The 12888-nt window shown below is 38.7% G+C and overlaps 1 protein-coding gene across 1 annotated transcript in view; it reads right to left on the minus strand.

Annotated features, from left to right (window-relative positions):
• The window catches only part of CPNE4 (copine 4), a gene marked incomplete at its 3' end in the record, with an annotated part of 584378 nt that overhangs the window by 365646 nt on the left and 205844 nt on the right, over positions 1-12888 (minus strand). The gene's annotated exons all lie outside the window — the stretch shown is intronic.

Raw genomic sequence — 12888 nt, forward strand, 5'->3', positions numbered from 1 at the left:
TAACAACACAGCAATTTCAAGCAGGTTCTAGGTGGTTAAATAAAAGGAAGGGTGAAAAAACTCATACCAGATGTAGTCCATATAAATACTACCACGCAGGTGTTTGGAGGGGAATAAGTTCTCCAAATTATGTAAATAAGTCCCTTTTCTTGACAACTCTTTTTAAAACAGCTATACACATTTCTTCAGGGATTTTTAAATTAATTTTAAAATATCAATTGTTCAGATTTGTGAGTTAATTCACACAATTATTGATATATCTTCAAATTTAATTTCTTAAAGCCAAGAGAATTAAACGTTTAACCATGATTTTTCCTCCAAGAACAAAAGGAGTGAAAAAGCATGAATTAATTTCATCACACAGACAGTGTAAGAGCAACATTTCAACCCCAGCTTCAGATTCTTCTCATTCAATCCTACCACCAGATCCATTAATGACAATAACAGGTGAGTCTGGTTTCTCCTTCTTTATGATGTTCTCACCTTTGATTGACTCTAATGAGCTACTGATCAAAAAATGAGCAGCCCAAGGGTAAGAGATAAGAGAAGACAAAAGCACTGATTGTCTACACAGAGCCTTAGATAGAAGAGTTGGCTATGTTCACAAAGAGGCAGTATTTGATATTTGCTGAAAACACAATGAGAGATGGTTTTATTCCCTTTACTTGTCATCCACGGAGACCTTTTTACAAGTGGGCATCCTAGGGTAATATGATATTCTAAAAGTTTTATGAAAGGAATTTTAGACATATTCTCCTTTGAATGCCATCACAACAGTGAAACATTTGGAAAAAAATCACTGCCAAAGTCTTCACAAGCCCACAGCAACTTGAAGACCACGAGTCCCAAAACCACCACATAATGGTCTCATAATTTCAAAAGCAAATGAGACAAAGCACATCTAGGAGGGGTAGCTATAGAGCAACAAGACTCATTACACAAACCACCACAATCAAGCTTTATAACAGTGCCAGTTGTCATCAGCCAGCCCTCCACAAAGGAATGCAAACGCTTCGAGGTTGAGAAGCCCGTTCTTTTTAGGCAGTGCTTCTCAACCACGGCAACAAATTAGAATCACTTAGAAAGCTTTAAAAGAATAATAGTAATTTCTGGACTCTACCCACCAAAATATGAATTCCTTAAGGATGGGGAACAGGTATTAGCATTTGTTTTCTGAAGTCATAGGTGACTCTAATGTGCAGCTCAGGTTGAAAACCACTGTTTAAAGAAGCTGGTGGAGCTGTGAGGATGATATCATCAAAGATCAAAAGCATTAACCACTTTCAATTGTACTTATAAAGGAGAAGTTTATACTGCTCACATGATCTTAGCATCAGAAGTCACGAATGAGATGCACGCTAGGTGTGACCATACATCCCAATTTGCCCAAGATAACCTTGTTGGTTTATGCCTGTTGTTTCAGTATAATAATTAATGTCACTCCTTTTCATTTTCAAAAATGTGTGGTTTGGATGATAATTTATCTGTTAACGTATCCCTGAAGAACCCCAAGAAAACCAGTCACAAATCTCAGCTTGGCTCCTTACCTTGCCTGCCCCTCACTGGATGGCATCTCAGTGGTCTTCAAGACACTCTTCTCTACCTAACACCCATAACTGGAAACCAGTTGCAGTTGACCTCTTTTTGGCTAATTTTGCAACTCAAGCAAATCTTTGCTTTTGACCCTCTTCCATACTATTTTCCCCAAAATTTAGCATTGATCTTAGTGGTTCTCAACCTCTATCTGAGTGGGTCTCAAGCTGCATTTAGATTAAATTTTCAAACACCCAGGCCATATCCCAGGCATATAAAAGTAGAATCTCTGAGGGTTAAACTCAGGCATCAGTATTTTTAAAAGGTGATTTGAATGTGTAGTCAAGATTAAATTTTCAAACACCCAGGCTATAACCCAGGCATATAAAAGTAGAATCTCTGAGGGTTAAACTCAGGTATCAGTATTTTTTAAAGGTGATTTGAATGTGTAGCCAAGATTGAGATCCAGTACTGTCTAAGTGATTACAATAAGGAGGTGGTGTTGCCAACTAGTGAACTCTGTGCAATTCAGATTACTCTCTGTGATTCTGCTGATGCCCAAACTTCTTTTGTTTCTAAAGAGCCTTGTATAGAATGGCAAAACTTGTGTCAGATGGGAAAAGATGCACAGAGAAGCACTGGTACTGCTAAAAGAAATTATAATGATTCTGATCCAACAGAATCTAGGCTATAAACTAACTGAAATAGAAAACATCAATGCAAATCCATCCACAGAATGACCCACCATTTCATACTTTCTCACTCAGCAATTATTTCCTCATTCCTTTCCTTTATCTCAAACAAATCACCTTTTCCTGGGTTCCAACTCTCACATACACAAAATTATAACAACCCCAAAGTTATTATTTAGACAAGCTAAGGTACTTGGGTCTTTAACTGTTTGTTATCAGTCATCCCTTTGTCTATATAGTTATGTTGTCACATCATACAAAAAAGCATGACAACAAATGCCTCAGAAGTTATATTTGGGAGATAAAGATAGCCATAATAAAGACCCAGTCCACCAGAGTTAGATGTTTCTAAGATTAAAGACTTACAAAAGTAAAAATGTTATGAAGTTACAATGATAACATTTGAAAGCAGATTAGATATTAACTGAGGATTACTGGTTGTACAGAACATAAGGAGAGGAGGGCTAAGATATAAAAAAGTCAAAAATGGACTGAGTTCATTTAAATGACTGCTATAAAACACTATAATAAATGGCAGAATATATAATGGGAAACAGTCGAGACAAAGTCTGCACATTCCCCAGCAGTTCCTGTCCCTGGGATGGATGATACACTAAGGTAATAAAGACATCTGAAAATCGTGTTTACTTCCCTTTATTGAGGCTCTGCATACATTTTTAATGAAGGATTTAATGGAAACAGTGTGGACATGTTTTAAAGAGTATAGGAATTTGAGTCAGTTAGACCTAAGTGTGAATCTGAGATCTAGATTGTAATGACTAATTCAGTCAAACTCAGAGTCTTGGTTCCCTCATTTGTAAATGGAGGTTATATTGCTTATGTCACAGAAGATGTTGAAAGGATAAAATAAGGTAACCACAGTGCTTAGCACACAGAATATACTCACAAGTGACAGGTGAGTCTGTCTTTGAATGAATAACACCTGTTTCATGAGTATGTCTTTAATAACTGAGGAAAAAGAACCCTGTATGATTTCTGGACATCAGTGCAAATGTTACTTTCCTAAGCAGTTAGTTTCGGTATATGAATCCCATGTCCAGTATGTCCGGCTGCCTCTGTCATCACTGACTTAGAATTTCTACTTATCTGCTATTAACTGAATGTTTGTGTCTGCCCCCCACACACCCTGCCCCCGCCAACTCCTTATATTGAAACCTAATCCCCAGTGTGATGGTACTAGGACGTGAGGGCTTTCAGACGTGATTAGGTCATGAGGGTGGAGGCCTCATGAATGGGATTAGTGCCTTTATCAAGGAGACCCCAAAGAACTACTATGTCCCTTCTGCTGTGTAAGGACACAGAGAGAAGACAGCTGTCTATGAACAGGGAAGCGAACCCTCACCAGACACCAAATCGGCTGGTGCCTTAACCTTGGACTTCCCAGCCTCCAGGACTGTGAGAAACACATTTATGTTGTTTGTAATGCATCCAGTCTATGATATTGTTATGGCAGCCCAAAGAGACTCAGACACCATCTCTATAAAAGTGTGTTTGGGTGTCATTGTTGAGTACAATCATAAATATATTGACACTGGTGTGGTCAAGATGGTAGAGTAGGAGAACACTGAGCTTACTTCCTCCCACAGACACACCAAAACTACAACTATTTACAGAGCAGCTATCTATGGGAATGACCTGGAGACCAGCAGAAAAGATTTTCTACAACTAAAGATATAAGGAAGGAGCTGCAGTGAGATGATTAGGAGGGGCAGAGACACAGTACAGTCAGAACTCACAATTCTGGGTGGGCATCCTACAAACAGAAAGATAATCAGAGAGGTTCTTCCCAAGCAGTGAGGGGTCCGAGCCCCATATCAGACTCTGCAGCCCAAAGGTCCTTCACCAGGAAGATGAGTCCCCAGAACATTTAGCTTTGAAGGGCAGCAGGACACCCCTATGGGAGAGCCAGAGGGCTGAAGGAAACAGAGACTCTGCTCTTAAAGGACACACAAAAAATCTTACACACTCCCAGTCTCAACACAGAGGCAGTAGTTTGAAAGGACCCTGGGTCAGATCACCTGCTGATCTTGGAAAGCCTCACAGAAAGGCAAGAGGCAACTGGGACTCCCCCGGGGACATACATACTGGTGGTGGACATTTGGGGGAGTTCATTCTACCATGAGGACACTATGCTGGCATGTACCATTTTGGAGTCCTTCCCCCAGTCTATTATAGCCAGGGGCTTATCTGCCCACCAGTTGGCAAGTATCAGCACCAGGCCCCAGGGCTGCACAGCCAGCAGTTCAGTGACCCAGCCCCACCCAACAGTGGGCTGGCAGCAACCTGGGACTCCAGAGCTAAGCAGCCAGCCATGTGAAGACACAGCCATACCCAAAAGCAGGCTGACAGCTACCACATGAGGCAGGGCCTGGCAACCAACCAGGCTAGGGGCCAGCCCTGCTTACCAACACACCCACAGTAATCAGTCCCATCACAAGAGAAGGGCCTGGGCAGCCTACATAGGGGGCACCACTAGAGCATATAGCTCAAGTGACCAGGGGTGAGTGTGTTGCTGGGCCCCAGAGGATGTCTCCTACATAAGACCACTTCTCCAGATTGGGAAACATAACAGACCTATCTAATACATAGGAGAAAAAACACACACACACACACACAGAGAAATTAGGTAAAATGAGGAGACAGAGGAATATGTTCCAAATGAAGAAACAAGCAAAACCCCAGGAGAAGAACTTAGTGAAGGGGAGATAAGCAATCTACTCAATAAAGAGTTCAAGGAAATGGTCATAAAGATGCTCAACAAACTCAGGAAAAGAATGGATAAACACAGTGAGGAGCTTAAAAAAGAGTTAAGAAAATATAAAGAAGAAACAGCAAAATAATACAATAATGGAAATTAAAAATACACTACAAGGAATCAATACTAGGTTAGATGATACAGATGAATGACTCAGTGAAGTAGAAGACAAAGGAGTGGAAATCACCCCAGCTGAAAAGAAAAAGGAATTTTTAAGAATGAGGATAGTTTTCTTAAACTATTGACCTCTGGGACAATGCCAAGCATACTAGCATCTGCATTAGAGGGATCCAAGAAGAAGAATAAAGAAAGGGAAAGAGAATTTATTTGAAGAAATAATAGCTGAAAAGTTCCCTAAACTGGGGAAGAAAACAGAAATCTAGGTCCAGGAATCACAGACAGTCCCAAAAAAGATGAACCCAAAGAGGTCCACACCAAGACATATTGCAATTAAAATAGCAAAAATTAAAGATAGAAGATCTTAAAAGCAGCGAGAAAAAAGCAAGCAGTTACATACAAGGAAACTCCCATAAGATTATCACCTGAATTTTCAGCAGAAATTTTGCAGGCCAGAAGAGAATGGCATGATATATTCAAAGTGATGAAAGGAAAAAAGCCTACAACTGAGAATGCTCTACCTAGCAAGGTTATTATTCAAATCGGAAGGAGAGATCAAGAGTTTTACAAACAAGTAAAACATAAAAGAATTCAGTACCATTAAATAGGTCTTGCAAGAAATGTTAAAGGAATTTCTCTAAGCAGAAAGGTCACAAGTAGAAATATGAAAATTATGAAAGAAAAAATCTCACTGGTAAAGGCAAACACTTTATAAGTGGTGGATCAATTACTTATAAAGCTAGTAAGAAAGACTAAAAGATAACAGTAGTAAAATCATCTATATCCACAGTAAGTAGTTAAGGGATACACAAAACAAAAAGGTATATAATACAAAATCAAAAACATTAAACGTGCGTGAGGGGAGTAAACATATAGGGTTGTTAGAATGCATTTGAACTAAAGAGATTATCAATTTTAAATAATCATATATACATGCAAATAAACAGTGTTATATATAAACCCCATGGTAACTACAAACCAAAAACCCATAATAGATACACACAAAAAAAGAGAAAGAAATCCAAACACAGCACTAAAGACAGGCATCACATCACAAGGGAAGAGAGGAAAACAAGGAGAAAGAAACAAAAAAGAACCACAAAAACAACCAGAAAACAACAAAAATGGAAATAAGTATATATGCATCAATAATTACTTTAAATGTAAATGGACTAAATGCTCCAATCAAAAAACAGAATGGTGAATGCATTAAATAAAATCCATATATATGCTGTCAACAAGAGACCCACTTCAGATCTAGAGACACATAAAGACTGAAAATGAGGGGCTGGAAAAAGGTATTCAATTCAAATTGAAATGAAAAGAAAGCTGGGGTAATAATACTTATATCAGACAGAAAGCTGGGGCAGCAATACTTATATCAGACAAAATAGACTTTAAAAGAAAGACAAAGAAGGACATTACATAATGAGATCAATCCAATAAGAAAATATAGCAATTGTAAATATATATGCAGCCTAAATATGATTGGGTGTATAAATACATAAAGCAAATATTAACAAACATAAAGGAAGAAATTGACAGTAACACAATAATACTAGACAACTTTAATATCCCACTTATATCAATGGACAGATATCCAAACATAAAATAAAAAAGAAAACACTTGCCTTAAAAGACAGTTTTTTATTAAGTACATTTATTAAGATGTACTTAATAAATATATAGAGAAACAGCCATCTAAAAACAGCAGAATACACATTCTTTTCAAGTGCATACAGAACATTCTCCAGGATGCTGGGCCACAAAACAAGTCTCAATAAAATTAAGAAGACTGAAATCATATCAAGCATCTTTTCTGACTGCGATGTTATGGTACTAGAAGTAAAGTATAAGAAAAAAAAGCAAAAAATACAAATATATGAAGGCTAAACAATATATTACTAAATAACAAATGGCCACTGAAGATATCAAAGAGCAAATCAAAAAATACCTTGAAACAAATGAAAATGGAAATACAATGATCCAAAATCTCTGAGATGCAGTAAAACAAGTTCTAAGAGGAAAGTGTGCAGTGACACAAGCCTACACCAGGAAATAAGTAAAATCTCAATCTAACCTTACACCTAGAGGAACTAGAAAAAAGAAAAACAAAGAAAACCCAAAGTTAGTAGAAAGAAAGAAATCATAAATATCAGACCAGAAATAAATGAAATAGAGACTAAAATATAAATAAATAAAAAGATCAATGAAACTAAGCTGGCTCTTTGAAAACATAAACAAAATTGTTAAACCTTTAGCCAGACTCATCAGGAAAAAGGGGAAAGGGACCAAATAAATAGAATCAGAAATGAAAGAGAAGTTACATCTGACACCAAAGAAATACAAAGGATCGTAAGAGATTACTATGAACAATTTTACACCAATAAAATGTATAACCTAGAAGAAATGGATAAATCCCTAGAAATATACAATCTGCCAAGACTGAATCAGAAAGAAATAGAAAGTATGAACAGACTGATTACCAGTATGAAATTGAATCAGTAATTAAACAAAACAAAACAACAACAACAACAACAAAAAATTCCACCAAAAAAAAGTCCAGGACCAGACAGATTCACAGGTGAATTCTACCAAACAATTAAGGTAGAGTTAATACCTATCCTTCTCAAACTATGCCAAAAAATTTAAGAGGAAGGGGTACTTCTGAACTCATTCTACAAGGCCAGCATCACCCTGACACCACAAAACCAGACACCATAAAAAAGGAAAGTTACAAGCCAATATTACTGATGAACGTAGATAAAAAAAATCCTCAACAAAATATTAGCAAACTGAATTCAACAATACACTAAAAGGATAATACACCATGATTTATCCCAGGGATGAAAGAATGGTTCAATATCAGCAAATTAATCAATGTGATGGACCACATTAACAACTGAAGAATCAAAATTATATAATCATCTCAACAGATGCAGAAAAAGCTTTTGACAAAATTCAGCATCCATTTATGATAAAAACCTCTTCAGAAAGTGGGTATAGAAGAAACATAACTCAACAAAGTAAAGGCCACATATGACAAATCTGGAGCCAACATCATAGTCAACAGTGAAAAGCTGAAAGCATTTCTTCTAAGATCAGGAACAAGATATGGATGCACAGGAGAGGACCTTCAAGATGGCGGAGGAGTAAGATGTGGAGATCACCTTCCTCCCCACAAATACATCAAAATTACATCTACATGTGGAACAACTCCTACAGAACATTTACTTAATGCTGGCAGAAGACCTCAAACTTCCCAAAAGGCAAGAAACTCCCCATGTACCTGGGTAGGGCAAAGGAAAAAAGAAAAAACAGAGACAAAAGAATAGGGACGGGACCTGCACCTCTGAGAAGGAGCTGTGAAGGAGGAAAAGTTTCCACACACTAGGAAACCCCTTCACTGGCGGAGACGGGGGTCGGGGTGGGGGAAGCTTCAGAGTCATGGAGGACAGTGCAGCAACAGGGGTGCAGAGGGCAAAGAGGAGAAATTCCTGCACAGAAGATCGCTGCTAACCAGCACTCACCAGCCTGAGAGGCTTGTCTGCTCACCTTCTGTGGCGGGTGGGGGCTGGGAGCTCAGGTTTTGGAGGTCAGACCCCAAGGAGAGGATTGGGGTTGGCTGCGTGAAGACAGCCTGAAGGGGGCTAGTTTTCCCCAGCTGGCTGGGAGGGAACCCGGGAAAGTCTGGACATGCCTAAGAGTTAAGAGACCATTGTTTGGGGGTGCACGAACAGAGGAGATTCAGAGCACTGCCTAAACAAGCTCCAGAGATGGGTACGAGCCGCAGCTATTAGAGCGGACCCCAGAGATGGGCATGAAACGTTAAGGCTGCTGCTGCAGCCAACAAGAATCCTCTGTGCAAGCACAGGTCACTATTCACACCTTCTCTACCGGGATCCTGTGCAGCCTGCCACTGCAAGGGTCCCGTGATCCAGGGACAACTTCCCCAGGAGAACACATGGCATACCTCAGGCTGTTGCAATGTCACGCCAGTCTTTGCCGCCGCAGGCTCACACCACATTCCGTACCCCTTCCTCCCCACAGCCTGAGTGAACCAGAGCCACCTAATCAGCCGCTTCTTTAATCCCTTCCTGTCTGGGCGAAGAACAACGCCAGAGGGCGATCTACATGTAGAGGCGGGGCCAAAACCAAAGCTGAACCCCAGGAGCTGTGCAGACAAAGAAGGAAAAGGGAAACTTCTCCATACAGCCTCAGAAGCCACGGATTAAATCTCCATAATCAACTTGATGCACCTGGCATCCATGGAATGCCTGAATAGACAATGAATCATCCCAAAATTGAGGTGGTGGATTTGGGGAGCAACTGCAGACTTGGGGTTTGCTGTAATTGACTGACTAGATTCAGATTTATATGTTTGTCTTAGTTTAGTTTTTAGCACTTGCTATTATTGGTGGATTTGGTTATTGGTTTGGTTGCTCTTTTCTTTTTTTTATTACTTTAATTTTTTTTTATTTAAATAACTTTATATTATTTTCTTTCTTTCTTTCTTTTTTCCCCTGCCCTTTCTTCTCAGCCTTGTGGCTGACAAGGCTCTTGGTGCTCCGGCCGGATGTCAGGTCTGAGCCTCTGAGGTGGGAGAGCCGAGTTCAGGACATTGGACTACAAGAGTCCTCCTGGCCCCACGTAATATCTATCAGCAAGAGCTCTCCCAGAGATCTCCATCTCAATGCTAAGACCCAGCTCCACACAAGGACCAGAAAGCTACAGTGCTGGACACCCCATCCCAAACAACTAGCAAGACAGGAACATACCCCACCCATTAGCAGAGGGGTTGCCCAAAATCACAATAAGTTCACAGATACCCCAAAACACATGACTGGACACGGTCCTGCTCACTAGGAAGAAAAGATCCAGCCTCATCCACCAGAACACAGGCACCAGTCCCCTTCACTGGGAAGCCTATAAAACCCACTGAACCAACCTTACCCACTGGGGGCAGACACCAAAATCAATGGGAACTATGAACTTGCAGCCTGCGAAAAGGAGACCCCAAACACAGTAAGTTAAGCAAAATGAGAAGACAGAGCAATACTCAGCAGTTGAAGGAGCAAGGTAAAAACCCACCAGACCAAACAAATGAAGAGGAAATAGGCAGCCTACCTGAAAAAGAATTCAATGATAGTAAAGATGATCCAAAATCTTGGAAACAGAATGGAGAAAATACAAGAAATGCTTAACAAAGACCTAGAGGAACTAAAATTAATGATGATACAAACAGATAGAGAGATATACCATGTTCTTGGATTGGAAGAATCAACATTGTGAAAATGAATATACTACTGAAAGCAATCTACAGATTCAATGCAATCCCAGTCAAACTACCAATGGCATTTTTCACAGAACTAGAACAAAAAATTTCACAATTTGTATGGAAACCCAAAAGACCCCGAATAGCCAAAGCAATCTTGAGATAGAAAAATGGAGCTGGAGGAATCAGGCTCCCTGACTTCAGACTATATTACAAAGCTACAGTAATCAAGACAGTATGGTTCTGGCAGAAAAACAGAGACATAGATCAATGGAACAGGATAGAAAGCCCAGAGATAAATGCATGCACATATGGTCACCTTATCTTTGATAAAGGAGGCAAGAGTATACAATGGAGCAAAGACAGCCTCTTCAATAAGTGGTGTTGGGAAAATTGGACAGCTACATGTAAAAGAATGAAATTAGAACACTCCCTAACACCATACACAAAAATAAACTCAAAGTGGATTAAATACCTAAATATAAGGCCAGACACTATCAAACTCTTAGAGGAAAACATAGGCAGAAAACTCTATGACATGAGTCACAGCAAGATCCTTTTCGACCCACTTCCTAGGGAAATGGAAATAAAAACAAAAATAAACAAATGGGACTTAAGGAAACTTAAAAGCTTTTGTACAGCAAAGGAAAACATAAACAAGATGAAAAGACAACCCTCAGAATGGGAGAAAATACTTGCAAATGAAGCAATTCACAGAGGATTAATCTCCAAAATTTACAAGCAACTCATGCAGCTCAATATCAAAAAAACAAACAACCCAATCCAAAAATGGGCAGAAGACCTAAATAGACATTTCTCCAAAGAAGATATACAGATTGCCTACAAACACATGAAAGGATGCTCAACATCACTAATCATTAGAGAAATGAAAATCAAAACTACAATGAGGTATCACCTCACACCAGTGAGACTGGCCATCATGAAAAAATCTACAAACAGTAAATGCTGGAGAAGGTGTGGAGAAAAGGGAACACTCTTGAACTGTTGTCGGCAATGTAAATTGATACAACCCCTATGGAAAATAGTATGGAGGTTCTTTAAAAAACTAAAAATAGAACTACCATACTTCCCAGCAATCTCACTACTGGGCATATACCCTGAGGAAACCATAATTCAAAAAGAGTCATGTACCAAAATGTTCATTGCAGCTCTATTTACAATAGCCAGGACATGGAAGCAACCTAAGTGCCCATTAAAAGATGAATGGATAAAGAAGATGTGGCACATATACACAATGGAATATTACTCAGCCATAAAAAAGAAACGAAATTGAGTTATTTGTAGTGAGGAGGATGGAAATAGAGTCTGTCTTACAGAGTGAATTAAGTGAGAAAGAGAAAAACAAATACCATATGCTAACACATATGTATGGAATCTAAAAAAAAAAAAAAAAACAAAAACAAAAAAAAACGTTCTGAAGAACGTAGGGGCAGGACAGGAATAAAGACATAGAGAATGGACTTGAGGACAAGGGGAGGAGAAATTGTAAGCTGGGACGAAGTGAGAGAGTGGCATTGACATATATACGCTACCAAATGTAAAATAGATAGCTAGTGGGAATCAGCCACATAGCATAGGGAAATCAGCTTGGTGCTTTGTGACCAGCTAGAGGGGTGGGATAGGGAGGGTAGGAGGGAGACACAAGAGGGAGTGGATATGGGGATATATGTATACGTATAGCTGATTCATTTTGTTATACAGCAGCAACTAACATAACAATGTAAAGCAATTATTCTCCCAATAAAGATGTCAAAAAAAAAAAAAGACACGGATGCCCAGTCTCACCACTTTTTATTCATTATAGTATTGGAAGTCCTAGCCACAGCAATCAGACAAGAAAAAAATAAATAAATACAAGGAATTCAAACTGTAAAGGATAACATAAAAGTGTCATTGTTTGCAGATGACATAATACTACATATAGAAAATCTTAAGGACACTATGATAAAATTGTTAGAACTAATAAATGAATTCAGTATGTTGCAGGATACAAAATTAACATACAGAAATCTGTTGTGTTTCTATACACTAACAATAAACTACCAGAAAAGAAATTAGAAAACAACCCATTTACAACTGTATCAAAAAGAATAAAATACCTAAGAATAAATCTAAGTAAGGAGATAAAAGCTCTGTTCTAGGAAAACTATAAGACACTGATAAAAGAAAGTGAAGACAACAGAAACAAATGGAAAGACATATGATGCTCATGGATTGCAAGAATTAATATTCTTAAAATGACTGTATTCCTCAAGGCAATCTATAGAAATTCAGTGCAACCCCTATGAAATTACCAGTAGCATTTTAAACAGAACTAGAACAAATAAATCAAAATTTGTATGGAAACACAAAAGATCCCACATAGCCAAAACAGTCTTGAGAAAGAATAACAAAGAGTGAAGTATCATGTTCCCTGATTTCAAACTATACTACAAAACTATAGTAATCAAACCAGATTGGTTCTAACACACAAA

This window comes from Grampus griseus, assembly GCF_964374135.1.
Source record: "Grampus griseus genome assembly, chromosome: 5".
In the NCBI taxonomy this organism is placed as follows: Eukaryota; Metazoa; Chordata; class Mammalia; order Artiodactyla; family Delphinidae; genus Grampus; species Grampus griseus.